This window comes from Pelobates fuscus, chromosome 11 (genome assembly GCF_036172605.1).
Source record: "Pelobates fuscus isolate aPelFus1 chromosome 11, aPelFus1.pri, whole genome shotgun sequence".
Lineage (NCBI taxonomy): Eukaryota > Metazoa > Chordata > Amphibia > Anura > Pelobatidae > Pelobates > Pelobates fuscus.
Genome location: NC_086327.1, coordinates 100918994 through 100941418, shown reverse-complemented (window position 1 = coordinate 100941418; position 22425 = coordinate 100918994). Strand labels below are relative to the sequence as shown.

Here is a 22425-nt window from a genome sequence, read left to right as displayed (position 1 = left end):
AATGATTATTAAAATTATATATATATATATATATATATATATATATATCCCCCCTTACCTGCTGTTACCTTGCAGGAAGGAGGGCATGGTGATCTCTGGTGTTCCAGTGTGTTGGGAATCTGGTCTGTGCCTATGTGTGTATTGACTTTGTGTGATATTTGTGATGGTTATTTAATTCACATTACAAAAAAAAATGCATGTGTGAATGCAGATGTGTATTTTTGTAGTATTACATGTACATAGTTATAGACATATACTGTCAAATACAGCCACATGCACACAGTCCCAGACCATCACACACGCAGTCACAGGCAGACAGTCACACATGCAGTCACAGACACAGTCACAGGCAGACAGACACTTTTTGATGAAAAATAACAAGTTTGTGCTCTTAGAAGGTATATTTGAATAGTATCAGGGTGATAACTGATTGTACATATTGTTGGTTTTAAAGGCACAGCACAACTTATACTGTCATTCATAGTAGCAATGTTGCTCTGGTGAAAACATTAACAATTTAGCAACTTAACCAACGTTTTCCCACTGTCTCTCGGTAATTCATATCTCAGGACTTCAGTTTAAATATGTTGCAATAGTTATACGTTAGGAAGAATAGGTCATGTCCATCACACACGGTGATCCCAAACTTTTAATATCCCTTTGGATTTTTGAGTCTTAGTCCAATACACCTCAAAGAGAACCAGAGAACAGAAATGGGATATATTGTAAGTTTTATTCACCTTCATGGCATGGTGTTTCCTGATGGTAGCAGCCTCTTCAGCAAACTACAAAAATTGTTCAGTAATTATTATTATTATTATTATATTATTTATAGAGCGCCATTGTCATGCCTTAACTACGGTATCCTCTTACTTCCTGGTTCCACAGAGCTTAGCCACACCTCTTTATGACACGGTCTCCCTATTTAATCCGACCGCACCAGCTGATCGAGGCTGGATTATTGAACTACGTTCCGTACTCACGAACCGGCTACAACATCGTTGTGAAAGCCCTATGTTACCGGACCGGACTGGAAGACTTCAAGTTCCCTTCACCTCTCCTCATCCACGACTAAAGCTGAACTCTCTCCATTCAGGATAACCGCCTCTGAGGAGATCTCGGGAACCAGTGTTCTATGTGCCGGAAGCTAAGTAAAACCTCTGTGATAAGCGTTGCATCTCAAAGCTGTTATTTCCGGTCTCCAAAGTCCTTCGATAAAACAAACCCGTTACAGCTAACTTCAACTCATACTTTATCTCAGTTAGCTGCATCTGTCTTGCTTCAGTTAAAGTCTATGGAACAGCTATTGTAACTTCTTATCATCTAATTCATTAATTCTACTAAGAGACTCTTTCTGATTCAGTGTCTGCTAATTACTACCGTTTACTACTTAAAGCTACAGTGCCTATAATTGTGGACTTCAGTTATCGTTTACTACTTAAAGCTACAGTGCCTATAATTGTGGACTTCAGTTATCGTTTACTACTTAAAGCTACAGTGCCTATAATTGTGGACTTCAGTTATCGTTTACTAATTAAAGCTACAGTACCTGTAATTGGACTTAAAGTCAATACCTTTTACTTTTTATAATAAATATTCAAACTATAAGAAATCTGCAGTTGTGTTCCTTCATAACAAATGTTTAGACGTGACAGAATAATCCAGCCATTGTAATGGAACCAGCAGATTTCGATTCTACTATAACTACGCTGAATCAAAGAGTTGATACACTAGCCCAAGGTGTGCAAGACCTGCAAGTTACTAACGAAAGAATTCTCACTTATGTCAGAGATCTACAAACTCATACTCCTCATTCTATTCTGCACTCGGCTAGTGATCCTGCTGTATGTAACCCTGAAAAGTTCTCTGGAGATCGTTCAAAATACAGGGAGTTCCTCAACTCTTGCAAACTATTAATTGCTTTGAAACCTAGATCTTATCCTACAGAAAGAACTAAAGTTTGTTCGGTTATTTCCTTTCTAAGAGGTGAACCTATGTCATGGGCCCATTCCTTTCTGGAAAACGATGACCCCATCTTAGACTCACTGGATGAATTTTTTGAAGCCTCATCATCCTGACCCTTTCCAAAGAAATGTCACTACTTCTCCTGATCCCATATTGGTCCAGGGTGAAGAAGAATACGAAATTCAAAGTATACTGGATTCAAGGATCCATCGTGGCTCTTTACAATACCTCATCAGATGGAAAGGATATGGAATTGATGAAGATACATGGGAAAACTCCTCTGTCGTTCATGCTGACAAATTGATTTCCAAATTTCACAAGCGTTACCCTTCTAAACCAAGTCAATAGCACCCAGAGGTTGCTCATTAAGGAGGGGATACTGTCATGCCTTAACTACGGTATCCTCTTACTTCCTGGTTCCACGGAGCTTAGCCACACCTCTTTATGACACGATCTCCCTATTTAATCCGACCGCACCAGCTGATCGAGGCTGGATTATTGAACTACGTTCCGTACTCACGAACCGGCTACAACATCGTTGTGAAAGCCCTATGTTACCGGACCGGACTGGAAGACTTCAAGTTCCCTTCACCTCTCCTCATCCACGACTAAAGCTGAACTCTCTCCATTCAGGATAACCGCCTCTGAGGAGATCTCGGGAACCAGTGTTCTATGTGCCGGAAGCTAAGTAAAACCTCTTTGATAAGCGTTGCATCTCAAAGCTGTTATTTCCTGTCTCCAAAGTCCTTCGATAAAACAAACCCGTTACAGCTAACTTCAACTCATACTTTATCTCAGTTAGCTGCATCTGTCTTGCTTCAGTTAAAGTCTATGGAACAGCTATTGTAACTTCTTATCATCTAATTCATTAATTCTACTAAGAGACTCTTTCTGATTCAGTGTCTGCTAATTACTACCGTTTACTACTTAAAGCTACAGTGCCTATAATTGTGGACTTCAGTTATCGTTTACTACTTAAAGCTACAGTGCCTATAATTGTGGACTTCAGTTATCGTTTACTACTTAAAGCTACAGTGCCTATAATTGTGGACTTCAGTTATCGTTTACTAATTAAAGCTACAGTACCTGTAATTGGACTTAAAGTCAATACCTTTTACTTTTTATAATAAATATTCAAACTATAAGAAATCTGCAGTTGTGTTCCTTCATAACAAATGTTTAGACGTGACAGCCATCAACTTCCGCAGCGCTTTACAATGGGTGGACGAACAGACATGTAATTGTAACCAGACAAGTTGGACACACAGGAACAGAGGGGTTGAGGGCCCTGCTCAATGAGCTTACATGCTAGAGGGAGTGGGGTAAAATAACACAAAAGGTAAGGATAGTATTAGACTAGTGACAGTTGCAGAAAAGGAATCAGTTGGGAGCTATTAACAGTTTAATTGATACGCTTTTATGAAGAAGTATGTTTTTAACGATTTTTTGAAGTAGTGGAGACTGGGTGAGCATCTAACGGAGGAGGGAAGCGAGTTCCACAGGAACGGTGCAGCCCTCGAGAAATCTCGAAGGCGAGCATCAGAGGTGGGAGTACGCAGACCTTCAGCAGATCGTAAGGGCCTAGACGGGACATACTTGTGTATAAGGGAGGATAGATAGGTGGGAGCAGCATTATGTAGACATTTGAAAGCAAGAACCAGAATTTTAAATTGAGCTCTATATTTTATAGGAAGCCAATGTAGGGACTGACAGAAGGGTGAGGCATGGGAGGTGCCGGGTGGACAGGAAGATGAGCCTCGCCGCCGCATTCATTATGGACTGTAACGGCGCAAGTTGGGAGCACGTAAGACTACTGAGAAGCGGATTACAGTAGTCAAGGCAAGAAAGTACAGTGGAATGGACCAACACCATAGTCGCATCTGGCGTTAAGTAGGGGGGGATGCGCGCAATGTTTTTAAGATGGAAATGACAGGATTTGGCGATAGAGTGAACATGAGGCTTGAAGGAGAGGTCGGAGTCAAAGAGAAAACCTAGGCAGCGAGCCTGCGTGTTGGAGCTGATGGTAGCACCGTTGACCTGGAGGGAGACAGACACAGGAGTAACAACACTTGAGGGAGGAAAGACCAGAATTTCAGTTTTGGTCATGTTTAGTTTAAGGAAGTGGGCAGCCATCCAGTTAGAAACAGCAGAGAGGCAGTCAGAGACGCTAGTCAAGATGGACGGGGAGGGATCAGGAGAGGACAGGTAGATTTGCGTGTCATCTGCATAGAAATTATATTGGAAGCCAAAGGAGCTAATGAGTTTACCAAGGGAGGCAGTATAGATGGAGAACAGTAGGGGACCAAGGACTGAACCTTGGGGGACACCAACAGAGAGGAGTTGGGGAGAAGAAGCAGAGCCAGAGAAAGAAACACTGAAAGAGCGCTGGGAGAGGTAGGAGGAGCACCAGGAGAGAGCAATATCTTGTAGACCGATATTGCTAAGGATGAGAAGAAGCTGTTGATGATCAACAGTGTCAAAAGCCGCAGACAGGTCAAGGAGAATTAGGATAGAGTAGTGACCACGAGATTTTGCAGCGAGTAGATCATTGGATACTTTAGTCAGTGCCGTTTCCACAGAGTGCTTAGCGCGGAAACCAGACTGAAGCGGGTCTAGCAGAGAGTTTGATTCGAGGAAGTCTGTCAATCTCGCATACACAATTCTTTCAAGGATCTTGGATGCAAAAGGCAGTAGTAATGGTTTGAGGAACATGACAAAGACTTTAAATTGTCGCATTGAACTCCAAATTTCTCAGATCTCAATCCCATTGAGCTTCTGTAGCATGTGCTAGAACAGGGGTTCTCAGCCCAGTCCTCAGGACCCCCTACCAGTCCAGGATTTGGGGATTACCTGGGTGTGTCTAAGGTGTTTAGAAAAAGTGAAAAAAACACCTTAGACTCACACCCAGGTAATCCCTAAACCCTGGACTGGTAGGGGGTCCTTGAGGACAAGATTGAGAACCCCTGTGCTAGAACAACAAACCCGATCCATATAGGCTCCACCTTAAAAAACGCAGGAATTAAACGAGCTAATTAGTGATGTCCCGAAAGGTTCGCTGGCGAATAGTTAATGGGGAACATAGCATGTTCGCGTTCGCCACAGCGGGCGAACACATGCGATGTTCGGTCCGCCCCCTATTCTTTATCATTGAGTAAACTTTGACCCTGTACCTCACAGTCAGCAGACACATTCCAGCCAATCAGTAGCACACCCTTCCTAGCAGACCCTCCCACCTACTGGACAGCATCCATTTTAGATTCATTCGGAAGCTGCAACCATTTTATTTTATTTTTTCAATTTATTATTATTATTTTTTTTTTCAGTGCATATAAATGTTACAAGCAGATACTCCCCCAAGACACTCTGTATTACTGCAGATACTCCCCCCAGACACTCTGTGTTACTGCAGATACTCCCTCCAGACACTCTGTGTTACTGCAGATACTGTAACGAGTATATACCCCTACACGCAGGATCCAGCAAAACAGAAGACAGCACAGAGGAGAGATACGTCTACCGGACCTTAGAGTGGCCGGACTCGACGTAAAGGAGAAGTACAGAGTCAGGAGCGATCCGAGGTCAAGGGCACAAAGAGACAGCGTAAACGAGAACTAGCCGGGGTCTGGTACACAGGAATCAGCAAGCCGGCAAACAGTACAGACAAGGATAAAGCGAAAACGAAGTCAGAATACAAAGCCAAGGTCAAGTACGGAGAAACACAACTGAATACAACAAGCACTAAAGGGAACTGTAGCAGAAACCACGATAGGGCAAGGAACTAAGGGAAAAGGGTAAGTATAAGTAGTCTTCAAACTAACGTGATTGGCTCCTGTCACTTCCACTCCCCCAACAGGTAAGTGTATGGGGTGATTGGCGTGACAGGAGCCAATGGGAGCCTTTTTGCAATTTAGGCTCCCACTGTCTCTTTAAGAGCGCGCCCGAGATTCGCGGCGCGCTCTTAGCTGCAGGCGGGACACGTGACCGCTTCTCGCGGTCACTGCCCGCCTTCCTGTTTGAGCAGTCGGATGAGCCGCGCGCGGCTCGTGCAGCCGCAGGACCGCGCGCGGCTTGAAGAGAGGACCGCGGCCGGCCCCCGGATAAGGTAAGTACCGCTACAGTACCCCCCCCTGAGGACACGCCCTCCGGGCGGGCAGGACCAGGTCTGGCAGGAAAACGCGAATGGAAAGAACGTACAAGGCGGGGAGCATGAACAGCATCCGCAGAAATCCAACTGCGCTCCTCAGGCCCATAACCCTTCCAATGTACCAAGTACTGAAGCCGACCCCTGAGGAAACGAGAGTCAATAACAGCAGACACTTCGAACTCCTCATGACCCTCCACAGAGACAGGAGGGGGAGGGGGTGTACTCCGGGTATAGCGGTTGCGTACGTAAGGCTTCAACAACGAGGTGTGAAATACATTGGGTATACGCAGATTTTTAGGCAGACCCAAGGCATAAGAAACGGGATTAACCTTATGTATAATGCGATAAGGACCAATGAAGCGGGGAGCCAATTTCATAGAAGGCACCCGGAGGCGAATATTCCGTGTGGAAAGCAAAACCCTGTCCCCCACAACATAGGAAGGAGCCGCTCTGCGATGCTTGTCAGCCTGAGCCTTCTGGCGGGCAGCAGAGTCCACCAAAGAACGCTGAACCTGCTCCCAAGTATTACGCAAACCAGCCAAATGCTCATCCAGAACTGGCATGCCCTGTGAGGAGAATGCAGCCGGAAGAACAACGGGATGCTGGCCATAGACAACGTAAAAAGGGCTTTTGCCGGAAGAATCATGAGTGGCGTTATTCCGAGCAAATTCAGCCCAAGGGAGCAGGTCAGACCAATTGTCCTGATGGTGAGACACAAAACAACGGAGGTACTGCTCCAGAGACTGGTTGGCACGTTCAGCAGCTCCATTAGACTGGGGATGGTAAGCGGAAGAAAATGAGAGGGAAATACCCATCTCCGAACAAAAGGCTTTCCAGAACCTGGAAATAAATTGGCTACCCCTATCGGATACAATAGATAAGGGAATACCATGTAATCGAAACACTTCTTTAGCGAAGATAAGAGCCAGTTCCTTGGAAGTGGGCAACTTGCGAAGAGACACAAAGTGAGCCATTTTGGAAAACCGATCTACTATCATTAGGATGACTGTGTTACCATTCGAAGGGGGTAATTCAACAATAAAATCCATTGATAGATTAGACCAAGGTCTCTCGGGAACGGGTAACGGATGCAACAGCCCACAAGGAACTCTACGAGAGGTTTTCATACATGCACAAGTAGAACAAGCACTTATATAGTCAGTAACATCCTTACGTAAGGTATCCCACCAGAAATACCGAGAAACGGCTGACACTGTTTTGGAAATACCAGGATGTCCAGCAGTCTTAGTATCGTGATACAGTGACAGAATATCCCGTCTCTCGGGAACGTCAACGAACAATTTATCATTAGGCCTCTCGCCAGGTGCCATGCTCTGTTTCGCTTGTATGGCCTGCAAGAGGGACGAGGAAATAGACAATATAGTAGTTGCTATTATCCTGTCTGGGGGAATGACAGGAGTGACATCAATCTCCTGTTTGTCAATAGTCTCGAATTGTCTGGACAGAGCGTCCGCTTTAGTGTTCCGGTCGCCTGGCCTATAGGTTATTATATAATTAAAATGAGACAAGAACAGTGACCACCTAGCCTGCCTGGAAGACAATCTTTTAGCTTCGCTAAGGTAGGACAGGTTCTTATGATCCGTAAATATGAGGATGGGATCCTTAGTGCCTTCTAACAAATGTCTCCATTCTTTGAGTGCTAAAATGATAGCAAGGAGTTCGCGATTACCCACATCATAATTCCTTTCTGCTTTGGACATTTGTTTAGAAAAGAAGCCACAAGGATGCAATGGCTTGTCAGGAGACTCTCTTTGGGATAAGACAGCACCTACCCCTATATCGGAAGCATCAACCTCAAGTATATATGGCAATGAGGGGACAGGATGCTGTAAAATAGGGGCAGAGGCGAACGTAGTCTTAAGAAAGTCAAAAGCCTGAAGTGCCTCAGTAGACCAGACACGTGTATTGCCATCCTTTTTAGTCATACGAGTAATAGGCGCTACTATAGACGAAAAACCTTTGATAAAACGTCTATAATAATTAGAGAAACCCAGAAAACGCTGGATGGCTTTCAGACCTTGCGGCAGAGGCCATTCTATGACCGCAGCGAGCTTCTGGGGATCCATCCGAAAACCCTCAGCGGAAATCAAATACCCTAAAAACTGGACCTCGGATTGGTCGAATAGACATTTTTCTAATTTGCAATAAAGACCATTAGCAAGAAGGGTCTTCAGAACTGTCGTAACATGTCTGTGATGAGTGTGAATGTCTGTAGAATATATTAAAATGTCATCCAAGTACACAATAACAAATGAGTGAATAAAGTCCCTTAAGACATCATTAATAAATTCTTGGAACACTGCTGGGGCATTGCAAAGCCCAAATGGCATGACGGTATACTCATAATGACCTGACCGAGTGTTAAAGGCTGTCTTCCATTCGTGGTCCTTTTTTATACGTATCAAATTGTATGCTCCTCTAAGATCTAATTTGGTGAATACCGTAGCATGTTTGAGCCTGTCAAACAATTCTGTTATTAACGGTATAGGGTAAGCATTTTTGATGGTGATTTTATTAAGACCTCTATAATCAATAACAAACAGAAAATAGTGCGTAGGCGCTTCACTGAAATTTAGACAGTTCTGTATATAATAAAGATATACAATAAATGGTGTAACCGGTAACCTAGTGCTTCCCCAATGCACTAAATTTACATAAGACAAAAAGAAACATTTACCAGTATATACACCTCCCCAATGTGATCACAGCAAAAATTTGTAATATTACCAATATAGGACCAATATGGGACTGGACTGTATTGCAAACAGCGTGGAGCTGGACTTGGGTATAAACTACAATAGAAAAACAATAAAAAACAACAACATAGTGTAAACTGTATAATAAAAAATGTGTAGTAGGTAAGTATGTGACTCTCACTCACATTCTCCAGAGCCGTACCAGGCTCTGTAAAACAGGCTCAGGGGTGCCAGTACTGGCTAACGATCCAGGTGATCCAGATAGATGCGACTCCAGAATTTGGATGCAAAATATATTTATTGTATAAAATTTTTTAAAAAGGTATAGGCACTAATGGGCACTATGGGGGTGGAACCCAAAACAGACAATAGTATATATAACAAAATTGGAGTTCCACTTACCCCTATCTTTTAGCAGCCCAGAGTGTCAAAAATACACATAAAATAACAAATGTAAATATGCAGTAGATTGAAGCAGACGCGTTTCGGCTAACAGCCTTCCTCCAGTGCTTTAGCACTGGAGGAAGGCTGTTAGCCGAAACGCGTCTGCTTCAATCTACTGCATATTTACATTTGTTATTTTATGTGTATTTTTGACACTCTGGGCTGCTAAAAGATAGGGGTAAGTGGAACTCCAATTTTGTTATATATACTATTGTCTGTTTTGGGTTCCACCCCCATAGTGCCCATTAGTGCCTATACCTTTTTAAAAAATTTTATACAATAAATATATTTTGCATCCAAATTCTGGAGTCGCATCTATCTGGATCACCTGGATCGTTAGCCAGTACTGGCACCCCTGAGCCTGTTTTACAGAGCCTGGTACGGCTCTGGAGAATGTGAGTGAGAGTCACATACTTACCTACTACACATTTTTTATTATACAGTTTACACTATGTTGTTGTTTTTTATTGTTTTTCTATTGTAGTTTATACCCAAGTCCAGCTCCACGCTGTTTGCAATACAGTCCAGTCCCATATTGGTCCTATATTGGTAATATTACAAATTTTTGCTGTGATCACATTGGGGAGGTGTATATACTGGTAAATGTTTCTTTTTGCCTCTATAATCAATGCAAGGTCTTAAATCACCTTCTTTCTTCGATACAAAGAAGAACCCCGCTCCAGCCGGAGAAGAGGATCTCCTAATAAATCCCTTTTCTAATGATTCTTTAATGTACTCCTCCATGACACGGTTTTCTTGAACCGATAGGGGGTACACCCTGCCCTTGGGAGGTATAGTACCAGGCAACAAATCAATAGCACAATCGTAGGGTCTGTGAGGCGGTAATTTGTCAGCCTCTCTTTTATCAAAGACAGTCTTTAAAGTTAAATACTGAGAGGGTATAGCCGTAGATAAAGGAGGAACAGTAGGAACGTTAATAGAATTCACAGGCGTGACTTCAATAGTACATGACTCATGGCAGGCTTCACTCCATGATTTTATCTGCCCTGTCTCCCAGTCAAAAATGGGATTGTGGGCACGTAACCATGGATACCCTAATACCAACTGTGAAGAGGGAGAGGTGATGACCTGGAACCGAATGGTTTCATAGTGTAGAACCCCTGTGTACATGTGTAGCGGTGCAGTCTCGTGAGTAACAACTGGAGATATCAATGGTCTACCATCTATGGCCTCAACGGCCAAGGGTATCTCCTTCTCCCTGATGGGAATATTGTTTTTCTTTACAAAACCAGAGTCTATAAAATTCTCAGCTGCCCCAGAGTCAACCAGGGCGTATATGTTTTCAACTATACAACTCTCTCCCATATGTAAAGAAACAGGGAGAAGCAGTCGGTTAGGAGGCAATGTAGGAGACTTAGAAATCACACCCAAGGCCAGTCCCCTATAAGGTCTTAGGTGCGAGAGTTTTCCGGGAGCAGAGGACACTCCTTTACCATATGTTCTCTCCTACCACAATATAGGCAGAGTCCCTCTCTTCTCCTATGTAATTTTTCATTATCAGAGAGTTTGGCAACCCCTAATTGCATTGGCTCCTCTTCAGATACTTTTACACTCTCCGGTGGATTAACTCTGGGGTGAATAGGCGTAACAAAACTTCTATTCCTGTTCTTGGTATAGAGCCTGTCCCGAATCCTATTATCTATATCGATGAGGTAGTCAATAAGGTCCTCTAAGGCAACAGGAAGTTCCTTAGCCGCTACCTCATCCAATATAGAATCTGATAAGCCTTCCATGAAGGCAGTAGTTAACCCATTATTGGTCCAATCGACCTGTGAGGCAAGGGTACGAAACTGTATAGCGTAATCAGCCACAGACCTAGAACCCTGTTTAACCCTCATTAATGCTCTAGCGGCATTCTTAGACCTTTTCATAGTGTCAAAAGTTCTGCGAAAAGCTGTTAGGAAACTGTGAAAGTTATGCACCATAGGTCCATTAGCCTCCCAAATAGGGTTTGCCCATTCAAGTGCTTTGTCGGTAAGTTGGTGCATAAAGAACCCAACTTTGGACCTCTCTGTGGGAAATGAACGTGGATACATTTCAAAATGAAACTCTATTTGGTTAATGAACCCTCTGCATGTCTTAGAATCCCCTCCATACCTAGGAGGAGGCGTTAAATGTGCTGTAGCATTAGGCATAGTCGATACTTCAGGAAGCAGGGGTGCAGGAGGGTTAGGTGCGGTTGCTGGAATGGTTCTAGCTAAGAGCGTCTGGAGAGCCTGAGCTATTTGATCCATACGGTGATCCTGCTCTACAAATCTAGCCTCATGGGTCGCCATCTGTTGAGCTAAATCTGCGGGGTCCATGGCCCTATCGTAATGTAACGAGTATATACCCCTACACGCAGGATCCAGCAAAACAGAAGACAGCACAGAGGAGAGATACGTCTACCGGACCTTAGAGTGGCCGGACTCGACGTAAAGGAGAAGTACAGAGTCAGGAGCGATCCGAGGTCAAGGGCACAAAGAGACAGCGTAAACGAGAACTAGCCGGGGTCTGGTACACAGGAATCAGCAAGCCGGCAAACAGTACAGACAAGGATAAAGCGAAAACGAAGTCAGAATACAAAGCCAAGGTCAAGTACGGAGAAACACAACTGAATACAACAAGCACTAAAGGGAACTGTAGCAGAAACCACGATAGGGCAAGGAACTAAGGGAAAAGGGTAAGTATAAGTAGTCTTCAAACTAACGTGATTGGCTCCTGTCACTTCCACTCCCCCAACAGGTAAGTGTATGGGGTGATTGGCGTGACAGGAGCCAATGGGAGCCTTTTTGCAATTTAGGCTCCCACTGTCTCTTTAAGAGCGCGCCCGAGATTCGCGGCGCGCTCTTAGCTGCAGGCGGGACACGTGACCGCTTCTCGCGGTCACTGCCCGCCTTCCTGTTTGAGCAGTCGGATGAGCCGCGCGCGGCTCGTGCAGCCGCAGGACCGCGCGCGGCTTGAAGAGAGGACCGCGGCCGGCCCCCGGATAAGGTAAGTACTGCTACAGATACTCCATCCAGACACCCTGTATTACTGCAGATACTCCCTCCAGACACCCTGTGATACTGCAGATACTCCCTCCAGACACTCTGTATTACTGCAGATACTCCCCCCAGACACTGACACAGAGCAGAATAGGGACTGTTTCCCCTACATAGGGTCACTTGGCAGATATGGATTGACACCTATCCTAAGGATCCCTGATACACACTGACACAGAGCAGAATAGGGACTGTCCCCCCTACATAGGGTCATTTGGCAGATATGGATTGACACCTATCCTAAGGATCCCTGATACACACTGACACAGAGCAGAATAGGGACTGTTCCTCCTACATAGGGTCACTTGGCAGATATGGATTGACACCTATCTTAAGGATCCCTGATACACACTGACACAGAGCAGAATAGGGACTGTTCCCCCTACATAGGGTCACTTGGCAGATATGGATTGACACCTATCCTAAGGATCCCTGATACACATTGACACAGAGCAGAATAGGGACTGTTCCCCCTACATAGGGTCACTTGGCAGATATGGATTGACAGCTATCCTAAGGATCCCTGATACACACTGACACAGAGCAGAATTGGGACTGTTCTCCCTACATAGGGTCACTTGGAAGATATGGATTGACACCTGTCCTCAGGGACCCTGATACACACGGGGGGGGACCTACTGTCCTCCCCCCGCCCCCACCCCTGTGCGGTGGGTGGGGGCCATAAATCACAATGGGGGTACCTACTGTCCTCCCCCCCGGTCCCCGCCCCTGCGCGGTGGGTGGGGGCCATAAATCACAATGGGGGAGGACCTACTGTCTTCCCCCCGCCCCCACCCCTGCGTGGTGGGTGGGGGCCATAAAAATAATGAGGGAGGGGACCTACTGTCCTCCCCCCCAGCCCCCACCCCTGCGCGGTGGATGGGGGCCATATATCACAATGGGGGAAGACCTACTGTCCTCCCCCCTCCCCCACCCCTGCGCAGTGGGTGGGGGCCATAAATATTATGAGGGGGGACCTACTGTCCTCCCCCCAGCCCCCACCCCTGCGTGGTGGGTGGGGGCCATAAAAATAATGAGGGGGGACCTACTGTCCTCCCCCCTGGCCCCCACCCCATAGCGGTGGGTGGGGGCCCTAAAAAAAACAATAAGGGGGGACCTACTGTCCCCCCCCCCAGCCCCCACCCCACAGTGGTGGGTGGGGGCCCTAAATAAAAATTCCCCCCCTAATCAAAGGTGACTAGGGGTCCCCAAGCCCCTAGTCACCCACCCCCCCACCCAAAAAAGTTTACCCTACCTACCCCCTCTCACCCTAAAAAATAGTGAAGGGGGAATAAAATAACTAACCTGTAAAGAAAAATTCAACTTACCATTTGACGTCTTCTTTTTTCTAAAATCTTCTTTTTTTCAGATCCAAAAAGGGCCAAATAAAAAGCCATAAGAACCGACGCAATTTAAAAAAATAAATAAACAGCGCAAAGAAAAATAATCCATCTTCACCCATGGAGGGCTCCGCGCAGACTGAGCTCTGCAGGGCGGGGGAAGGCTTATAAAGCCTTGCCACGCCCTGCAATTAGGCTAAGAACACTCTGATTGGCTGGTTTAAGCCAATCAGAGTGCTCTGTCATTTTACACAGCGTGGGAAAATTCCAAAGAACTTCCCACACTGTGTAAAATGACACAGAGCACTCTGATTGGTTAGATTCCAAGCCCACCAATCACAGTGTTCTGTGTCATTTTACACAGCGTGGGAAAGTTCTTTGGAATTTTCCCAAGCTGTGTAAAATGACACAGAGTTAAAACACTTAAACCAGCCAATCAGAGTGTTCTTAGCCTAATTGCAGGGCGTGGCAAGCCTTTATAAGCCTTCCCCCGCCCTGCAGAGCTCAGTCTGCGCGGAGCCCTCCATGGGTGAAGATGGATTTTTTTTTTTATTTTTTTTTTTTTATTGCGTCAGTTCTTATGGCTTTTTATTTGGCCTTTTTTCGGGCTGAAAAAAGAAGATTTTAGAAAAAAGAAGACGTCAAATGGTAAGTTGAATTTTTCATTACAGGTTAGTTATTAGCATCAACTGTGTAATTTTCCATGGGAGTTTTGCCATGGATCCCCCTCCGGCATGCCACAGCCCAGGTGTTAGTCCCCTTGAAACAACTTTTCCATCACTTTTGTGGCCAGAAAGAGTCCCTGTGGGTTTTAAAATTCGCCTGCCCATTGAAGTCAATGGCGGTTCGCCCTGTCCGCCGGTTCGCGAACATTTGCGGCAGTTCTCGTTCGCCGTTCGCGAACCGAAAATTTTGTGTTCGCGACATCACTACTGCTAATGTCTTGGTGACAAATACTACAGGACACATTCACACGTCTTGTGGAGTACATGCCTTGGTAAATCAGAGCTGTTATAGCAGCACGTGGGGGACTTATACAATATAAGGCAGGTGGTTTTAATGTTGTGGCTGATCAGTGTGCTCCCTACACATTGATAGACTAATACATATTAACAAATGATTGCCTTAGCTCATGGTTTTACTTGTCCGATCTTGTACTTGATTTGTTTTAAAAATTGCTAAAATGTGATAACTGTTTTCATTTCTGTATGTTTCTAAATAACTAAAAATGGAATTTATAAAAAAAAGTCTTAAGTAGATATTGCAATGACAATGCATGTATAGCTTTTGAGTTTATAATATTTAGCCTTTGAATTGTAGATTATTAATTCGCAGTCTGGCTTGTTATAAAACACTTTACTGATACATCTGTCTCTTTAAGAGTACGTTTTAGACATATACATCTCTTTTTTAAAAAGCCAGGAAAGCACAGGTATATTCTCTGAGCATATGATAGTGTTATGTTTAAAAAATGATGTCAGATCACCATAAAATTTCTATTATTTTTTTTATTATTTTTTTTTTATTAATATTTATTGACATTTTTTTTTTGATAAATTATAAAAAGACAAACAAATCACACAGCCGAGCAAGATACCACAGACAAAAAAGGCATTTTAACCCGGAAATAACATACAATACCTTACAAACAACAGCTAAGACATTGACACAGATAAGACACAAAATTGCTATTTTTGACTTCATTAAGGAATTTATTTAAAATATATATATATTTTTTTTTTTTTTTTTTAACAAATTCAAGGGAGGCTGAGTGATGATCCTTTCTCATATTTCCGATTGTCCATATGGCAGTATGTGAGGAGACACTCATTATGTAAATTAGTTTTTTTTCTAATCTAGCTACACAGGTGACATCAGGTGGTTAGTGCCCCGGCTGTAGAACTCTTCAGATTTTGGGTCTGCAGGTCCTGTACCTGGCGTAAAAAAGCGTAGTTTTCCTCCTTTAATTAAATGTTGGTTATTGAACTGCATTTTTGGGGGGGCTGGCTAAAAACGTAATTGTTAAACGTAATTATGGAACAGATTGTGTTGACATCCTACAAAAAGCGCATTTCAAACTTTATTTTTACAGTATTTTATATCCGGATTAATATCGGTTATTGCTGCAGTGAAACCAACATTAGGGAAGGTAAGACCACATACTACTAAAGATAAATGTAATAAAAGCAGTTAAATGGGAACTGTCACTTTCCAGAATTTTTATATTATGTTTATTTATCCCTGCATTTAACAAGCATGCATTTGTGACATTGAAAATAAAATACAGAAGTACACACCTCTATATCCTACAACTGAACATCTCCATCTTAGCTCTTGATAATCATAGTCATAAACAGGGCCGGATTAACATAGGGGCTGATGGAGCTGCAGCTCCAGGCCCAGGCCCATGGAATAGGCCCATTGGTTTAAAAAAAAAAAAAAAAAAATTTTTCCTTTTTTTTTTTTTTTTTTTTACACACTACTCTTAGGGTTGCCAGGTATTTCTCATGTATTTCTTAGGGTTGCCAGGTATTTCTCATAAGTATTTCTCAGGTATTTGAGGCTGCCTAGCCGGTGCCGGTATTGCAGTAATACCGGCAATACAAATGTCTGTCTCAGTATAAACATAGATTATTCTGCAATACCAGCGCCGGCCAGTAGGGCCGGTTTGTGTGGAGAGAGGCAGTGATAAGAAGTTACGACATCTCCCTCCCTGCCTCTCTCTACTCACTGATCCGCGGGGGAGCAGCTCAGTCCAGACAGCAGCTCCGAGACATGGGGACGCTGAGACATTGGGACACTGGGGAACATGGGGACCCTGTGCATGGACGTCCACAGGAATTTTTCCGATCGGGGATGCGGGGGGGCATAATTGTAATGACATCCATGCTTGGCCCCTTTTTGACAGTGTCATGAAAGGGAAGGAGCATAGCAATTTTCACATAAAGCAAGGATGAATAGCGTTTTCACAACTATGGTGTCAGGAATATATGTTTGTATTCCTGACACTATAGTGTTGCTTTCACCAAATTACAGGAACATTCTTGTCACCATAACAACTTTATCTAAATGAAAATGCTGTGATGCAAGGAGGCCCCTGGGTGCTCTTTCTTTGAAGGGGTGAAACCGCTCTCAAATGGCTTACCCCCAAAGGCGTCCTTCAGCTCCAGATCTCCAGGTCGCTCAGTGGTATTCAACTTCTGAAACAGAGTGTCAGGAAGTGCAGATTGACGTTGGGCATGGGTGCCGCTGATTGGCTAGAGTGGTCAGCTGACACTCTAAGCCAATCGCTAGTTCCCGATTCATAAAAAGGTTTTACCCATCTAGCCAATCAGCGGCACCCCTACCCAGCGGCCGTCTGTGTTTCCTGACACTCAGTAAATAAAAGTGAACACATTAACACTGATATTGTTTGTTTTTACCTGGGTTTTTACCTTACATGAGAAGGTCCAATGTTTCCTTGCCAGGCCCAGGTACCAACGCCTTATGATGTGGTGTCCAGAATCAAGTGCTCCAATCTCATTTTCTTCTCCTTCATTTGACACAGTCTTCTTTGTATTCTGAGGCTACTTCTGCTCCTTTACCTTTCTGCTACTTTCTGCTTATTTTGCGCCCTTCTGCTCCTTTCTCTTTCTGATCCCTTTCTGATCCTTGATGGCTCTTCCTGCTCCTTGATGGCCCTTCCTGCTTCTTGCAGACCCTTCCTGCTTCTTTCTGCCCCTTCCAGCTTCTTGATCCTTTCTGTTCCTTCTGATTCTTCCTGCCCCTTCCTGCTCCTTGCTGCCCCTTCCTGCTCCTTGCAGACCCTTCCTGCTCCTTGCAGACCCTTCCTGCTCCTTGCAGACCCTTCCTGCTTTTTGCAGACCCTTCCTACTCCTTTCTGCCCCTTCTTTCTCCTTGCTGCCCCTTCCTACTCCTAGCAGACCCTTACTACTCATTGCTGACCCCTCCTGCCCCTTGCAGACCCTTTCTACTCCTTGCTGACACCTCTGGCTCCTTGATGCCTCTTCCTACTCCATGCTGCCCCTTCCTACTCCATCCTGCCCCTTCCTGCTCCTTGCAGACCCGTCCTGCTCCTTGCAGACTCTTCCTGCTCCTTGCAGACTCTTCCTGCTCCTTGCAGACTCTTCCTGCTCCCTCTTCCTACTCCTTGCTGCCTCTTCCTGCTCCTTGCTGCCCCTTCCTGCTCCTTGCTGCCTCTTCCTACTCCTTGCTGCCTCTTCCTACTCCTTGCTGCCTCTTCCTACTCCTTGCTGCCTCTTCCTATTCCTTGCTGACCCCTCTTGCTCCTTGCAGACCCCTCCTGCTCCTTGCAGACCGTCCCTACCCCTTCCAGCTGCCCCTTCCTATTCCTTGCTGACCCCTCTTCTACTCCTTGCTGACCCCTCCTGCTCCTTGCTGACCCCCCCTACTCCTTGCTGCTCCTTCTACTTTACCCTCCTGCTCCTTGAAAACCTTTTGACCCCTTCCTGCTTCTTGCTGCCCCTTTCTATTCCTTGCTGACCCCTCCTGCCCCTTGCAGAACCTTTCTGCTCCTTCTACTTTACCTTCCTCTTTGCGGTCTCCCCCACCCCCCATCCCTCACTTACCTGCTCTGTAGGCTGCCTCTGTGCTGCTCCCCTGCGGTTTTAGTCATGAGAGAGAGGCAGGGATAAGCTGTAGCTTTCTGCCTTTCTCCATTCACAGTGCCACCTTCTGGCCAGCGCTGGTATTGCACTGTATTCTCACACTAAAACGAAAAATAGCAGCACAAGCTGAAAAATCCGGGGGGGGGGGGGAGAGGCCAAGTACCCCCCTTTACCCCCCCCATTCGGACGCCCATGACCCTGAGACACTAGGGACACAGTGGCCCCATTCTCCCAGTGGCCCTTAGTCTGTGTCCCCATGTCTCCCAGCCACTGCCCCTAGTGTCTCAGTGGCCCCATGTCTCCCAGTGTCCCCATGTCTCTAAGTGTCCCCTAGTGTCCTAGTGACATCAGGACACGGGGAGACATGAGGACACAGACTCTAAGGGACACTGGGAGACATGGGGATACAAGCACTAGGGGACACTGGGCGACATGGGGACAATGAGAGGCATGGAGACACAGGGAGACATGGGGACACTGGGCGACTTTGAGACATAGGAGACATGGCAGTGTCCCCATGTCTCCCAGCCAGTGTCCCTAGTATCTCAGTATCCCCATGTGTCCCTGGTGTCTCTCAGTGTCTGTAGTGTGCCAGTGTCCCTAGTGTATCAGTGTCTCAGTGTTCCCTAGACTCCCAAAGTCCCCTAGTCTCCCAATGTCTCTGTGTCCCCATGTCTCTTAGTGTCTCAGTGTCCCCTAGTATAAAAGAAAAAATCTCAGGCACTCACTGTGATAGATTTAGGCAGGTTTATTGGACACCGCAATGTTTCGACCTGTACCCAGGTCTTTATCAAGTCTCCAATGCCCCTTATGTATCAGTGTCCCCTATGTATCAGTGTCTCAGTGCCCATAGTGTCTCTGTGCTCGTAGTGTCTCTGTGCCCGCAGTGTCTCTGTGCCCGTAGTGTCTCAGTGTCCCCTAGTATAAAATAAAAAAATCTCAGGCACTCACTGTGATAGCTTTAAGCAGGTTTATTGGACACCGCAACATTTTGACCTGTACCCAGGTTTTTATCAAGTCTCCAGTGTCCCCTATATATCACAGTGTCTCAGTGCCCCATGTCTCCCCGTGTCCCCTCGTGTCTGTCACCCAGTGTCCCCAAGAGTCTCAGATTTCCCAGATCTCCCAGTGTTCCCTAGTATCTGTGTCCCCATGTCTCCCAGTGTCCCAATGTCTCTCAATGTCCCCTAGTGACATGGGGACACTGGGAGACATGAGGACACAAACACTAAGGGACTGGGAGACATAGGGACACAGACATTCCCCCTTTTTGTGTATGTTCGCCCTTTCGGACGTTCTGGTTATGTGATTTGTGTCAGAAGCCCACCCTTTTACCGCATCCATAGACTTCCTGCTTTACTGGACACTGCTGTTAGGGGGTATGGGTTTACTTGAAAGATGAAAGCATGAGATTAGCAAAGGGTATGTGTTTTCTCATAGTTGCATCCTATGAGTTTCCCTAGAGCATCATCTCCATCAGATACATGACACTTAGGAGGTAGGACTGTTTTAGTGTTTTTGGTCAATAAGATTTTGTAATTAGGCCCATCATAATTATCAGCACCAGGCCCACTGGGCTCTTAATCCGGCCCTGGTCATAAACACAGGCAGTCTGCATAGAGCAGTGGTTCCCAACCTTTTTTTTTACTTGGCACCCCTTGGCAGCTCATTTCCATAAATTGTATCCCTCAAATTAGCAAAATGTTTGTAATTAGTATAGTTGCGGTTATCAAATGTATCTGTTTGTATTTGCCCCATCTCCCCTTTTTCTCAGACCAAGGCTCTCCTTTTTACTCCTTTGCCTAAGGTGTATATATATAATAATAGTTTTTTTTTAAAAAAAAAAAACACCTCACCTGGGAAAAAAAATCATGGGGGTTTAGTTACAGTATATGATCATACATTGCATAAGCCTGCCAAAACATCAATCTACTCCATTCTTGGCAGGTCCTACTCTAGCAAGTTTATGCCTGCTCTTTAGTATTATGCCTGCTCTTTAGATTAATTAACTTACTTGGGAAATGCTTCTTTCTGGGACTTTCTGCAGGTCAAGGCAGTGGCGGATCCAGGGGGGGGCAACGGGGCAATTGCCCCCCCCCCCCCCCCCAAGATTCTCCCCTGTCGGCTAATGCAGGGCTGGCATTGCCAAAGTGCCAGCCCTGCAATGTGCCTGTGGACCGGGGAGGGAGATCTCTCCCTCCTCGGTCTGCAGGCACATTGCTGACAGCCGGCAGGGGAGGGAGTGAGAGAGGACCCAGGAGCTCTTACCAGCAGCTCCTCCGGGTCCTCCTCGCGCGAGATTTGGAGCGTTGCCGCGGTAACCACGGCAACGCTTCAAATCTCGCGAGAGTGAACTCTAGCCCTGTAGCTGGGCTAGAGTTCACCTCACCACCACCGGACCACCAGGGAATCCCACTGGACCAGGGAATCCCAGGGAACGAAATATGTCCCCCCTCCTCATCAATAAAGGTAAGAAGGAAGGGGGGACATAAATATATTAATTTTAATTAAATTAAAAAAAAAAGCCTCCCTACCCTCCTTACCCCCATACACACACTATACACACTGCCCCAGAAACACTGCCCCCCATACACACACTACCACACACTGCCCCAGAAACACTGCCCCCGATACACACACTACAAACACTGCCCCCATACACACACTACAAACACTGCCCCCCATACACACACTGCCCCACTAACACTGCCCCCATACACACACTACACACACTGCCCCAGAAACACTGGCCCCCATACACACACTACAAACACTGCCCCCCATACACACACTACACACACTGCCCCACAAACACTGCCCCCATACACACACTACACACACTGCCCCACAAACACTGGCCCCATACACACACTACACACATTGCCCCCCATACACACACTACACACATTGCCCCACAAACACGGCCCCCATACACACACTACACACACTGCCCTACAAACACTGCCCCATACACACACTGCCCCACAAACACTGCCCCATGCACACACTACACACACTGCCCCACAAACACTGCCCCCATACACACTACACACATTGCCCCACAAACACTGCCCCATACACACTACACACATTGCCCCACAAACACTGCCCCATACACACACTACACACACTGCCAAACAAACACTGCCCCATGCACACACTACACACACTGCCCCACAAACACTGCCCCATACACAGACTACACACACTGCACCACAAACACTGCCCCATGCACACACTACACACACTGCCCCACAAACACTGCCCCCATGCACACACTACACACACTGCCCCCATACACACACTACACACACTGCCCCACAAACACACACTACACACACTGCCCCACAAACACACACTACACACACTGCCCCACAAACACTGACCCACAAACACTGCCCCATACACACACTGCCCCACATACACTGCCCCCATACACACACTGCCCCACAAACACTGCCCCCATACACACACTACACACACAGCCCTACAAACACTGCCCCATACACACACTGCCCCACAAACACTGCCCCCATACACACACTGCCCCATACACACACTACACACACTGCCCCACACACACTGCCCCCATACACACACTGCACACACTGCCCCAAAAACACTGCCCCCATACACATACTACACACATTGCCCCACAACACTGCCCCCCATACACACACTGCACACACTGCCCCACAAACACTGCCCCCATACACACACTACACACACTGCCCCACAAACACTGCCCCCCATACACACACCGCCCCAAACACACACACACTGCCACCCTCATACACACACACACACACACACACACTGCAGCTCTCACACACACACTGCCCCACACATATACTGCCCCCTAACACACACACTGCAACCCTGACATACACTGCCGCCCTCACGCACTTGCACTTCACCACTCACACACACACACCACCTTTCACACACACTTCACCCCTAACACATACCACTGCTCCTATGCCCAGTATCCCAGCAGACCCCAGGTAAGTTGTCAAACTGTTCTTAAACGGTTTGACTACTTACTCTGGGATGGGATCCTGGCACTACTGGCGCCATAACTACTACACTGAGCTGTAGTGGTTATTGTGCATAGATTATTTCTTTAAATAATCTACAAGTGCC

At 46.0% G+C, this 22425-nt stretch overlaps 1 long non-coding RNA gene across 1 annotated transcript in view; it reads left to right on the top strand.

Moving 5' to 3' along the window:
- Window positions 1-22425, top strand: part of LOC134577952 (uncharacterized) — a 38843-nt gene that overhangs the window by 3378 nt on the left and 13040 nt on the right. The window contains exon 2 of the long non-coding RNA XR_010086065.1: window positions 15747-15803. This is a non-coding gene — a long non-coding RNA (uncharacterized LOC134577952). The remainder of the gene's footprint in view (window positions 1-15746; window positions 15804-22425) is intronic.